The sequence below is a fragment of the Ambystoma mexicanum genome, chromosome 1q (genome assembly GCF_040938575.1).
Source record: "Ambystoma mexicanum isolate Mex_15411 chromosome 1q, UKY_AmexF1_1, whole genome shotgun sequence".
NCBI classification, from domain to species: domain Eukaryota; kingdom Metazoa; phylum Chordata; class Amphibia; order Caudata; family Ambystomatidae; genus Ambystoma; species Ambystoma mexicanum.
The window spans coordinates 555,154,109-555,167,359 of NC_090922.1; the positions used below are offsets into that span (position 1 = coordinate 555,154,109).

Sequence of the window (13,251 nt, forward strand, 5' to 3'; positions counted from 1 at the left end):
GTGGAACTTCCCGCGCACCCATGGAATACACGTACCCTGCTCGCACTGGCCCATTCGCGTGTGGAACTTCCTGCGCACCCCTGAAATGCACGTACCCTGCAGAAATCGCGTGTGGAACTTGCCGCGCACCCCTGAAATACACGTACCCTGCTGAAATCGCTTGTGCAACTTCCCGCGCACCCCTTAAATTCACGTACCCTGCTTGCACGGGGCCAGTCGCGTGTGGAACTTCCCGCGCACCCCTGCAATACGCGTTCCCCGCTTGGCGTTTGCTGTTTGCCAGCCCGGTGAACTGGTCCAGGGTTAGCGCAGCCCTTTGCGATGATTTAGCGATTTGGATGGCTTTTCCTTGCGCGAGGGCGTTCTTGGGGGCGTTACTGGCGCTGCTGCAGGGTCGCTGTGATTCTCTGCGCCACGGCTGGTTTGGAAGCCTGAAATCCATGAATACGCTGTGCGCGGAAATCGGTTTTAGCGCACGTGCCTGGCGCAGTCAATCGCACGCGGACACTCTGCGCCAGCCGCTTGCGACACTTTTCTGCGAAATTCTATGAATTACCCTGTTAATGTTTAATATTTAAATATCTACTTGCGTTTTTAATACAAAGATGCTTGTTTTTAAAAAAAAACTTTATTTTTATTTTAGTGAGTTTTATGTGTTAATCTCCGGGTGCATATTAGGTGTAACGACCTGGAAGTGAAAAAGTTGTTTTTATCTGAGAGATAACAGGGAAATAGATTTCGTTTAAAGGAATGCAATGAAGTGGGAGGATCCTGTATACGTGTCTCACACTGGTATGCAGTCATCACCCACCCCCAACCCCTTCCCACCACTGGTTGGTGTTCCATAAGGTGGAACATAGTGCATCCCCAAGGCCATCCCTGATTGTGTTGGAGATTATCAGCAGCAGACCTCCCATGTTCTCCAGCTCCAGGAAGGGCAGTAAGAAAACCTCTCTGTTATCTGGTTCCTCGTATATAAGGAAGTTAGTTGGATGCACAGACGGATGAATGGATAACGACTGATTACTGCAATCTTTTGCTGGTTTAAATGAGGGCAAAGTTATGACTTTGCACCCGTCTTATGTCGTGTTGTATGTCTGCTAGAAAAGCAACTGAGCATTTAGCCTTGGGGTTTCTTATATCACCAGCAACCCCTCAATGGCATTAGGAGCATAATGAAGAATTAGAGCTTATACTTCATTCTGCTGGCTCGTCTATATGTACATAAATAGTTATGCCTAATATATATTACCCGATTCTTTTGTTTAGTGAGTGTTGCTTCCGGTTTCAGAGCGCAGGAGATGCTTTGTGGGCTATACCCACTGATTTATCTTTCCTATACCTGTAAACCTCAGCTTTGATGCTCAGTGCGGGACATGGTGGTGCAGTGCTGGGTAGGGTATATTGCACTATTTTGCCTCCACCTGTCCAGTTAGGAAGCATGGGCAGTTCTCCCTTGGGTTATGGAATCCGTTGCATAGGTGTGTAAGTAAGGTCATATCTAAACGCTATGTCAATAAACACAGACACCACAAAGGAAGCTCCACGCAGGAATGCTACACAACTTTGTATTACTGTTTCTTATTTACTAAGACCTAGAATTCTGTAAAGGTGCTTGTCTATTCATTAGGGTATACATTGCTCTGGGGAAGGCCGTCGGGTAAGGCTTCCTGCCTGTCTGTGTCCTGGAGGGCTCGGAGGGCCTCTCCCTGTTTTCCCTCCATCATCTACCTCCGCGCATAAACAGATGGCCGCCAGACTCGTTAGTGATCCGGTTGTCTCCTAACCTTCCCTACGTCTCGTTCCACTTATTGCCCAACTGCCTCCACATCCTCAGTGATCTGGTCGAGCCAGGAGGCTGTAGGGCACCATAACTCTGCCATGGAAGGTAAACCCTGATGTATGTTCTCAGCATGTGGACCGGCTACTAGCATGCTTGTATCTGTGCATTTTCAGCAACAAGGCACAGCTGCCAATCTCACCCTGCCATTAATCGCGAAAAATGATGACCTCAGGCTGCAGCAGATGTAACACGCTACCTACTCACACTATTCGTTATCTGCTAATCTATCCATCGTGTCTATCGTGACACTGAGCTGTGTGTCTAACCCACCTGCGATACACTTGGACATCGCTATCATCAAGCGCAGCTTGTGTACCCTGCTCACCACCCTTTTCGACCTTGTCCGCCACGTGAGGTATGTTGCCTATTTACCTGTCCACAACTACCATTCTTGACTCATCACTCAGCCTTGTGCTGCCATTGGACTGTATTTTTTTTTTTTTTTTTTTTTTTTTTATTGGTTAGACAAAGTTAAACCTTTAACATTCCTTTAGCAATCCCTCCTCTAAGAGGTGGAGGCCCCCCACAAATAGGGTAGAGTTCAGAGGGTTCAAAGGGTCTCTGAATGATCACCCCTAGGCCAGATTCACCAACTGTTTAGGAGGCGTCCACCTCTGACTCTCCCTCCTCCCACTCCAGGTTCAAGGATTCAACAAATTTCAGTGCGTCCAAGGTACGGCCCACTTTCTCAGCTGTGATGAGCCTTTCCCAATACTCTTCTTCATTCTCCTCCGTGATCAGACTTGTATATTTTCCCATATACATCAGACGAATCAATTTCAGGTTTGGACAAATTAGCATAACATGCCTTATAGTTTCCAGTTGGCCCTTCTTTCTGCAGAATCTACAGTATTTATTATTTATATTGCACACCAGACCCAAGGGTATTCAGGCGCAAAGGCATGATGAGGGTTGTTAAGCTTAGGTTACAGATTAGACAGGAATAGGTACAGTACAGCTATGGTTACAGTGCTGTATACAGGAACAAACAGGGAGAGCGAGAAGGTACATACAGTAAACTAGCGGGAGTGAATGTATCTACCTGCAACTATTGTTTTCGATTTATCGTACAGCCCAGTGCTGATTTGCCATTTTACCCAACTATAACTATACCTGTATCTCTGAGGTAGCCTCTTGTTCCATTGTGATGCCAGTGAATACACTGCCTACCTATATTTCTCCACTTCTCATGGCTGGATAAACTCATGCTGCTGCCTATAAATACAGTGAACCTCTCATTTTATAACTTGTAGGTATGATGTGACACTCACACATTGGGCAATTTCTGGGCCATATGCACCGATATGACTCTCAACTACAGCAAAAGGGCCGGAAATTGGCCAGTGAGACGAGGAAGGTGCGTGACTCCCCCAGTAACTGTAGCTTGCAGGGTTCTCAGCATGGCACTCCCATGGAGAGACTGCGCTGACAGCCCCGCCTCTGGACGTACCTGGAGTTATGAGCCTGTATATCTGTATATGAGCCTGTATATCTCGTTAAATGCCCTCACTGAACTCGGGCCTTTAACTTGGATTTAAATGCCCATACTTCCCTGTACAGCCCTCGGGCTAGGTCTATAAATCCTAAATGCTACCAGTTTAATTCATTGCTTAGGTAGATTAGCTCATCGTCCCATTTATTGAGATACAAGTTAATCCATCAAACATGTACATTTATTCTCTGTTTGATTTATGGTTCTACTAATTAACATTTTGCATAGCTAGATTTTTCCATTTCTCCCTCCCACTGCTCATTTCACAACCAGTGATTTCCTTACAGAGCTGGATATAGTCCCTGTGCTGCTAGTACATACACTGGACGGCTAGTTTAACTCATTATTGCTCCCAGTGATACCTCTGGAGATTTGGCCTATTTTCATTATACTACACGTGAATACTCTGCATAGGTAGATTCATCAATTCTGTTCCCAGGGAATACTCTGCATATTTGGAATATTTCTTTGATCCATTTTTGTTGTTTGTTTCAAATCTATTGTAGAGTTGGGATGTCGCATGGCAACTGAACCGCCAGAATAGGAGTCTGCCACCTTCGGCTCTCCAGATGTTTTTCACTACAACACCCATCAGCCTCAACCCACATAGTCAAGGGTGACGAATCATGGAAGTCATCACCCAAAGCATAAGGAGAGCTTCAGGTTGCAGGCCCCTGCTCCAGATGTATCTCACTTGTCACCTTCCATGGTGTGTATATCAATTCTGCTGTTCACAGCCCAGGTCCACTAAAATTTAAGAAGAAGGTGAGCATCACCCACCACTCCGTCACACTTTTCCTGCCTTCCCTCTCCCTCCACTTGCAATCACACCAGTAAATTGTGGAGTCCAGTAAGCTGAGTAAAATCATGCCAAGAAACTGCAAAGCCTGCAGAATCAGAGTGAAAGAAAAAAGAACAAAAGTGATGGAAGCCATCCTAGCAACACCTTTAGGCCAGTCAAACTAAGACACACTGGAGGAGATACAATTCCAGACCTCAGAAGACCCTTAATGACCATCATATCCAGATACCAATTGGAGCATCCACCCAAATCTAGTGGCTGAGAGTAACCCTCCAGACGACAGACAGAAACAGCAAAAGGAGACACAACTTAATCTCTACTAAATGTTGCTGCTCACCCCACCAAGCAATTGATCTAACATAAAACCACATCTGCAAAGAATAACTGCACACTACACCCTTCTTCACAGGAGAACTTACAATAGCCACAGCCACCCTACAATAATGCTAACATGATGAACTTGACCACTGGAAGAACTTACTCAACCTATTTGAATCTGAAAGCATTAACGTGATGGACTGGGAAGTGTGATGAATCACAGGTATTCGTCCCTTCTCCCCAAGCGGTAGCCACCCCCTTTGAGGCTAGGGATGTGTGCCCACTCTGCAAGACCCTCCCTAGGGGTATGGGAAAGTGGCACCTCAATGGGAGCGATTTCCCCTTAGCGGACAAGGACTCCCGTTCCGATGACGAACCCCTAGGTCTAATACCATATCTTCCTATATGGAACGGCCAGATATGAACACTAAACTGCCATCCTTACATTTGCCTTCAAGCAAAGTGGGAACAAATCATCCATACAAAGACAAAGGAAATGTCTCTCTACAAAGAGACGTGTACATAACTGAGACGAGTAGCTCTTGGGAGGAGAGAGAGCATGGTACGCTGGAGAAGCCCCCTGATGTGATTACCTTTTGGAGAGGCAAAGCAGAACGAAGTCGCAGAGCCCACAACTTTTGGACTGGAGAAGAACATCAGATTGAGACGCCGATGAGCCAAGGAATCCTGCAACGGGAGAACCGTTGCCTGAACGGGAACCCAAGTCCTGTACCAGGTGGTGGCATGACCACAACTGCATCGGGGTGGATGGAGGGCACAGCTAAAGATGCCAAGACCGCCCTAAGAGCTAGTGCTAATGAGCTGCCTGCTGCCCGCATTCGTAGATGTCATCCCCCTGCAGAGGAGCTGAGAAGAAGACACAGATGAGACCAGATACAGAGAAAAGGAATGGGGAAACAAAAGACCTGATTCCGCACCAAGCCCAGCGAGGTTCCCCTGCATCAGAAGAAATACCAGGGTGAACGCAAAAGGCTGGAGGACACAGGGGCAATATATGGGAAAGAGAGAATCTGTGTACAAACAGAAGTATGAAAGTCAAACATTAAATGAGCAGAATTGGAGTTATAAGAAGTCAATACAATGCGTGATGAATAACGCTGTATGGGAAACCTCTAGAAAGTGGAAGTAAAAACCCTGAGAGGAAGGGAGAAACCCCCAACTACAGAGCTTTAAGGAGAGGAGACAGCCCCGTGCAAATCAGTGTTAACAGAGCATTAGGGAGAGGAGAAAGCCCACTGTGAATCAGTGTAACAAGAGTTGTGAAAAGAGGCTGTTAAGGGAACAGAATCAGAAAAGAGACAATCCAGTACGAAGAACACAGGAGAGAGGAAACCATAGTTCGCAAAAATTCATACAAAATCCAGGGAAGATTAACCCTCAAGAATATAAACACTATGAGACTAAAGACATGAGGGTGGGAAGGTATTCCAAGAAATATTGTCCTTAAGCTGGCAATAAAGAAAGTACAAAACCCACAAATATAATGGAAGAGCTACAGGAGGTCATGAGGGACGTTTCAAGAGACTATAAGAGAAGATGAATGAAGTAAGCAGACATCCTAAACAGAGACATTTGATTATCAATAACCCCAGGATATCAGATACCGATTGAAAGAGGAGGCCGCTGGAAAGAAGGCAAGAACATAAAACGACCAAGAGAAGAGAGACATTATTTTGACCCCTTTTTGAGTTATTCACATTAGTGTGCAGGGTCAGTTAGAGTTAGGTTTGGATGGAGGACAGTTACATTATGACTTCCTAATGACAGACAAGCACCTTTAGTTGAGTATTTAGGTAGGGTGATACCTTTGTAGGTAAAAAGGCCCATCTTTCCCTATTACTGATTTAATTAAAGAAAAGTAACATGTTCTTTATGTGTCCAGGTCCTTCTTCCAAAAAATCTGAAAAGGGCAGGGAAACTCTAGCCTCTGGACCAGAGTATTACAATTGCATAGAACAACAGAAAAAGATTGTCCAGAGAAACAAATCAATTTGAAAAAATGTGTATCAAAATTTATTGAAAGTGATATCAACAATTAAATCAATGGTGAGTCAATCACAAATAATTAAACACTGATCACTTTAATACATCAAAACAGCAGCAACCGTATGCCTAAAGTCAGCTAAAACATTGTCACACATACTTGCCATTCATAGTGCACTCATTCAAACCCAACTCAACATACCGTGACATACATCCAAAAGCTTAAAAGACAAAAGAATCATGCTAAAAACCTGTGGGGAGAAGGAATTCATGACTGGTCCCCATCAAACAGACATAATTTCTATATTCATAATCAATATAATTAATTAATAAATAATCTATTGTCAGGGTGGATCGGAAGGAAAAGTGCAAAAGATCACATCCCTGTAGGGTTTATCTCTCGACCGGTTTCGACGTGTAGTGGTAGTAAACACAACGTCTTCCTTAGGAGGTGGATGTTACCATTCTGTAAAACACAAAAACATGGCTATAGACTACTGCATAGAACATATGAGTCATAGTTGACTGCCGAATACAATTAAAAAGAGGGGGCAACTACAAAAGAGCAGCCCAATTTTCTTTGTGAAACAACTCAGGGATGATATATGCCGTATAACAATTAAGCAAAATAGGAATCCCAATCTAACAGCTATATATGACAGAGCGAAAGGGTTAGTGACTCCCAAAAGAAGACCGTGCAGAATGGTGGGGAACCTTCAGGACCATGGTTAATCTTCGACAAGTATATAAATGCACAATGCAGATTATATTTGAACATATGATTGTTAGTCAGGTCCGGGGATGGAACCGTGCCCCCGAAGAAGACCAATACTGGACCAACCTGATGAATGCCAAATTGCTATGGTGGCCGTAACAAATGGATGTGGTCAGTCACGCTGGGGGAAGCCAGGACCAAATCCTAACCTAAAGCAAGACCGACATGCACAAAATGAAATAAAACAAGTCAAAAGGTGCTATATCAAGTGCTTGAAACTGGAGCAAAAAATGGTGGCTCACCTGAAAAGGCACCCTATTAAATTAGGGAAAGCCAAAGTTGCAGATGTTGGAAGTTGGGAAAGCAGCACAGCTTAACCCAAAACACCAGTATTGTCTGTAGATCACTACAACAAACCAGTAGAAAAGCCCATTATAACGCTGAAATAGCAGAAAATGGCAAAAAATGCCTACACAGAATCCAGGCGCTGCTTTGGTAAAATTACAAACAGAGCTGTGCTGTAAGGGTCCTCAGCGGACGTGCCCATCCCTCAAGGAGGCCAAAAATATTATGCCAGTACAGAATAACATGTGCAGCATTAACGTGGATGTTCAAAAAATGAATTAGCAGAAAATGGCAAAAAATGCCAAAGTAGAAAGCAGACACTGCTTTGGAATGTCAAGCTGTGAAAGTCCACAGCAGACTTGCCTATCCCTCAAGGGGGCCAGAGTTTTGTTATGCACGTTTAAACTTACATGCACTGCATTCACGTGAATGCTCGAATTACTGCCCTGTTAAAGAATGTGCATAGCAGCACTGAACTGCCATCCAAAATGCAGCCCCTCTTAAAAGTGCTCAGAATTCCCACAACTAAGGTGTATAAAGCAGAAAAACTAGCCGCTCGCTTACCTCCATCAAACAATTATCCATCTCTGTCAAGTGGATAATAGAGGTCAAAAAGGTTGACTCTGCGAACCGAAATAGATTTCCTCACTCGAAACGCCACGCATGCGTGTAGGCAGTCTGCACAAAAGAGGCTGGCTGACGGAAACCGCAAGTCAAGCTCTATTTAAGCTAACTGCGCATGCCTATATAGATAAGAATCAGGAATCCAGGACCCAGGTGCGTATACTTGCTCGTATACTGCCGCCCGATATGTAATTAACACAAGCAATGATTACTTCCTCAGCTGGAAAGAGAATGTTGCCTAGAATTAAATGCTGATGCCTGAAGGCCGCCTAAGAAATTTGAAAACTGCTAGTTGACGCCCAGAGGGATTCTGGGAGTGGTAGTGCAGCTAAGTGAGTTATAAAGAAAAATTAAATAAAAATAAAATTAAAAATAAATTAACTAACAATTCAAACTTTAAATTACGAAGATGTCAACTAAGCGCCAATTAGATGCTGGGAATAATAGTGACACAAAATAAGTAAAACCTCGTAGAATAGGTGAATACTACTATTATTGCCTAGAAAAAAATAGTTATTGCCTTGAAGAAATAGGCAGGAAAATTAAGAAACTGCTGACCAGACACCAGATGAACACTTGGAGATGACATCCAACTAAAGTGCAATATACGATCTACCAGTATCTAAATGGGTCAAAACTGAGCTAAAGGTGTAAACGTCACCAAGTCTCTAGAAAATGCACCCAGGCTGCCACAAGACGATCCGGGATGGGCTGGTGTGTTGTAGACAGTGTCAGTAAATGTGAGAAGAATGACAAGAAAAAATGAATAACATACGTGCATAGGGCGGTCCTAGAATCAGGGAAAGCTCACAAAAACAGCTGCCAATTAACAGCAACTAGTAAACAAAGGAATAAAGAATGGGGCAATTCATTGCCCACTCATGATGGCATAGGCCCGTAGGGACTCGCGGTAAGAAACTCATTAACGGATATTAAAGTCCCATGACTCTAGCGTGTTAAGGCCTTTGTAGAGTGTTTTTAAATTAAAAGTCCTTCTTCCAACTCGCCACAGAAGCCAATGAAAACAAGGAGCGATGGACACCTCCGACTGCCAATACCTACCACGGAATTGTGAGCTCCAGATGCCTTTTGATCAACACTTGGTAAAATGCAAAATACACCTTTGACCTCCTCTCTAAGGACCGAAGAGATATACTTTTCATCCCAGAAACCTGGCTATTGTATGATTAATTGTCAGTCACCCATGAAAGTTTTCCAACAGGGGGCAGGATCAAATATGCTTATCATACCACAAGGCAAGGTGAAGGATAGCACGGGTCCACAAAGACGCTATCAAAGTCTTCCCACCCTCAGTTGAAAATATCCTGTACTGTGAATCGCTTGCACTTATGTGCACCATCTATCACACGTCACTGCTAAGCTTCCATGTAGGCCACCTCCATACAGGCCATTCGACAAACTTGCAATTGAAGCCAACAACATTTTAGGGCACTGTCAATATCTGGCAATACTAAGAGACTTCATGTTGCTTAAGAAAGACGACAGACCAATCACAAGATCCATTTTCTGCACTGAACACATAACCATGGTCTGCTCTTCAAACCACCTTCTCTGCAGAGACCATTTATCCATTATAATCACAATCTTTACAAAGACACTGAGGTGCGCAACCATCCCTGAGTCCCACGACCTTGACCAGACCCTAAAAAGAAGTGCAGATCAACACTACTGGTAAGACTTGAAGCAAACAAACCAATCATCACACTGCATCCACCAACAAATTCCCCCTATCAGCATCTCCACATTCTTCATTACTGGATTAACTCTGCCTTGGACTGCATTGCACACAAAAACACTTTCAAAAACTCTGAAGAAGAAACTGTCAGGACCATGCCATTAGGTCGAGAGGTAAGAAGGTAAGAAACATATGCAGAACACCAACTACAACTCCCACCTCACACTGTAGATTAATGTAAGCCATGACAGGACCATGGCCATATAAGCCACACTCTTAGGGACGCCCGTGCTTGGCGTTGCTTCAGACATGAACAAGACCCCTGTGAGAACATTACAATTCTCACTCACTTTGTTGGATTGCCTTTGGTGATGCTCCGCTTCTGCTACTCTCTTGAGCGTTTCCGCCTGGATGCCCTCGATTTGCTGCAACACCTAAAAAGAGTGCACAAACAAGTTTAGAGGCTTCCCTTCACTTCAGCTCTTCCCCAAACCTCCATGCACACTCACCAGCTCATTAGTCCCCTGAACACCATGCGAGTAGAGAGTGACCCTCGTTTTGAACTGCTCTGTGTCCCGCTCTTTACCCTAAAACCAAACCAGTGGTTACTGTCTCTAATGCCTACCTGGTTGACACAGCAAACCTCACCACTCAGATCTCAGCTTCAGAATCTGAAAGACAAGAAAAAAGACACATTTTTAATACAACAGAACCCGAAGATGGGTTAATTTCCCGGTCTGATAATGCCCCTGGTGTCATTGATAAGCTAGTGCAAAGTGAGGGCTTCAACATAAGCCCTGGGGCAGACCAGTAATACCCCCCTTGAGGGTTCTATTGGTATTAGTACCCTGACATGTTGTACTCCTCTTTCGTGTCTAATAGTGCAGTTCTCCCTTGGTTTCAATCAGGGTTCTGTCCCATATATTCAACTGAAACAGCTTTGCTGTCAGTCTTAAAATCCACGCTTACAGAACGCTACTCTAAGCACTCTTCTTTTCTCATTTTATTAGATCTTTCCGCTGCATTTGCCTCTGTCGATAATTCACTCTTACTTGCTTCCATTTCATCTTTTGGTTTTTCTGGTTCTATTCTTTCCTGGTTTAGGTCCTATCTGTCTCAACGGACATTCCCTGTCTCATGGGGATGGACAACCTTCAACTCCTTTTCTCTCGCACGTGGTGTCCCACAACAAGCAGTTCTTGGACCCTTCCTCTTCTCTATCTATACTCCCCCCTTAGCTAAAGTTATTTCGTCCTATGGTTTATCACATCATTTCTACGCTGACGATGCTCAGCTTTTTATGTTCTTTTCTTTTTTCTCAGCTGCCATACACAATCAAATATTCTCTTGCTTACTGGTGAATTAAACCCTGGATGTCCTTCCACTATCTCACACTCAATACTGCTAAAACTGTGGTACTCTTCTTCCTTTCTAGCACAATCTCCCCACCTCTACCTCCTTCTTCTATATCATTTCCCCCCTCCCAGCTTCCTAGCTCATCTACTGTCCATTGATTCTGTTCAATCCTTTAAATATCACATTTCGGTCTCTTCACGTGCCTGTCGCTACCATCTATTTAACATTCAAAAAGTTTGTTCTTTCTTGACTTTTGATGCAATAAATGTCCTGATATCCTCTTTAATTTTGTCACGTTTATTCTACTGTTCTACTACGCTTTGTGGTTTTCCGCTTTCTCGACTCGCCCCTTTAAAATCTGCTTTCAACGCTTCTATTCATGTAATCTTCTGTCTGACTTCACGTGATTCCATCTCTTCTGCTCTTCTTACTCTTGCCTGGCTTTCCTTTCAAGCGCAATTCAAATGTAACTTCTTATGTCATGTCTTTAAATCACTCTATGGTCTTGCTCCTGACTATCTCTCCTCGCTGGTCTCATTCCACACCCCTTCCTGTTCTTTTCATTCTAGTTCTCAATTTTGTCTTGTATTACCACTTGCTCCCTGTGCACAGTCATGTTTTTGTACGTTCTCTCATCTTGCTCCCCTACACTGGAATGCTCTCCTCCTTTCTCTTCGCTCTATTTCTGTTACTCTGTTTTGTAAATTGCTGAAATCTCATCTACTCCAGCAAAGTTGATCACAGGCTAATCTTGTTAAAACTCCATATCATTGTACCGGTTTATTATGTTGTTCTTATGTGCAGCACTTTGGATTAAGGGGCTATAAAATACCTACATAAATGCAAAAAAATACAAGGGTTTTAATAGCATTTTTTCTCGAGTTCGGAAAGGGCGAGGAAACCGTTACACAACTCGAGAAAAATAAAATTAAAAAAATGGCCGCCATGGATCGGGGAGAAGGAACAACACGTAGTCCCTTCTCCCTTTCCATGGTGGCCATGAAAAAGATATTTAAAAAAAGCAAACAATGAAAATGGTTGCCATGGAAAAGAGCGAAGGGATTATGCATAGTCCCTTTTCCCTTTCCATGGTAGCCAGTCAGAGAAAGCAGTTGTAGAAGTGCATGAAAAGTAGTGGAACTATCTTCCCCGCTGGCCTGTCCTGCTCCCCACAAACCCCACCACCATGACCCCTCCCACGCTCAATACAAACCCCCATACAAATGCACCTGCTGCTTAAGGGAACGTTCAGTGCAGTGCACTGAAGTGCAAGTTCCAACTGCTTCCTACACTTTTATTTTAAAACAAAACCATTCTGGAATGGTTTCTTTTAAAATAAAAGTATAGGAAAAGTACAACTTAATTTTAAAAAGTAGAAGAGCACTGCTCCCACACTGGGAGAAAGGGAAGGATCCTTGAGGGACACAGTGCGCAGAACGGGAGCAGGTACGTCTTTGTCAGGCTGGTAATGACCTGGCAAGAGCCAATAAGATTGATTGTTACAATCTGATTGTCCCTCGCTGGGTACTAATATAACAAAAAGTATTTCAGAGCTCAGGTGACTCAGTGTACCAAGCACTAGGACAGCATCAGTGAAGCAACTGGCACTGCCCATACCGACAACAGCCCAAGGTAACAGGTCTACATTTGGTTCAGCCTGTACTCTTCTAACTGTCTGGCGGAACAGAGAGTCACCCTTCTCCTTTTCCCACAGCATCGGCAGGGCTCACTGCATTATCTGCGAGGGAGAGACTGACAATGGAATGTATCACACTTTAAGCCCCATTCCCTTCACTGGGTTCCCCGGGTTTGTACATTACTCCAGTCCAATGTGACCTGGTGGATGAGGTGGAGGATCCACAACACTCCTGCAGGTTCCCGAAGCTAAGGGCTTGACAGAAACTTCACTCCAAAACAAAACTGCATGAATAACAACTTTTAAAAACTGAAGAAAATCTGGAGAAAGATACAACTTGCAAACTGACGAATCTTTCTACCATCATCAGCTAACGCTTCTTACAAGTCATAAATCATCAAAACCAAGAAAGCACACAAC

General features: G+C 43.9%; 1 long non-coding RNA gene across 1 annotated transcript; it reads right to left on the minus strand.

The window, feature by feature from the left end:
• Positions 1-6,472: 6,472 nt before the first annotated feature.
• On the minus strand, positions 6,473-8,197 carry LOC138521685 (uncharacterized). The gene is made up of 4 exons (XR_011283097.1): positions 8,084-8,197; positions 7,477-7,580; positions 7,301-7,383; positions 6,473-6,925 (listed from the first exon to the last, which is right to left on the minus strand). It is a non-coding gene; the product is annotated as an uncharacterized lncRNA (long non-coding RNA).
• Positions 8,198-13,251: the final 5,054 nt, after the last annotated feature.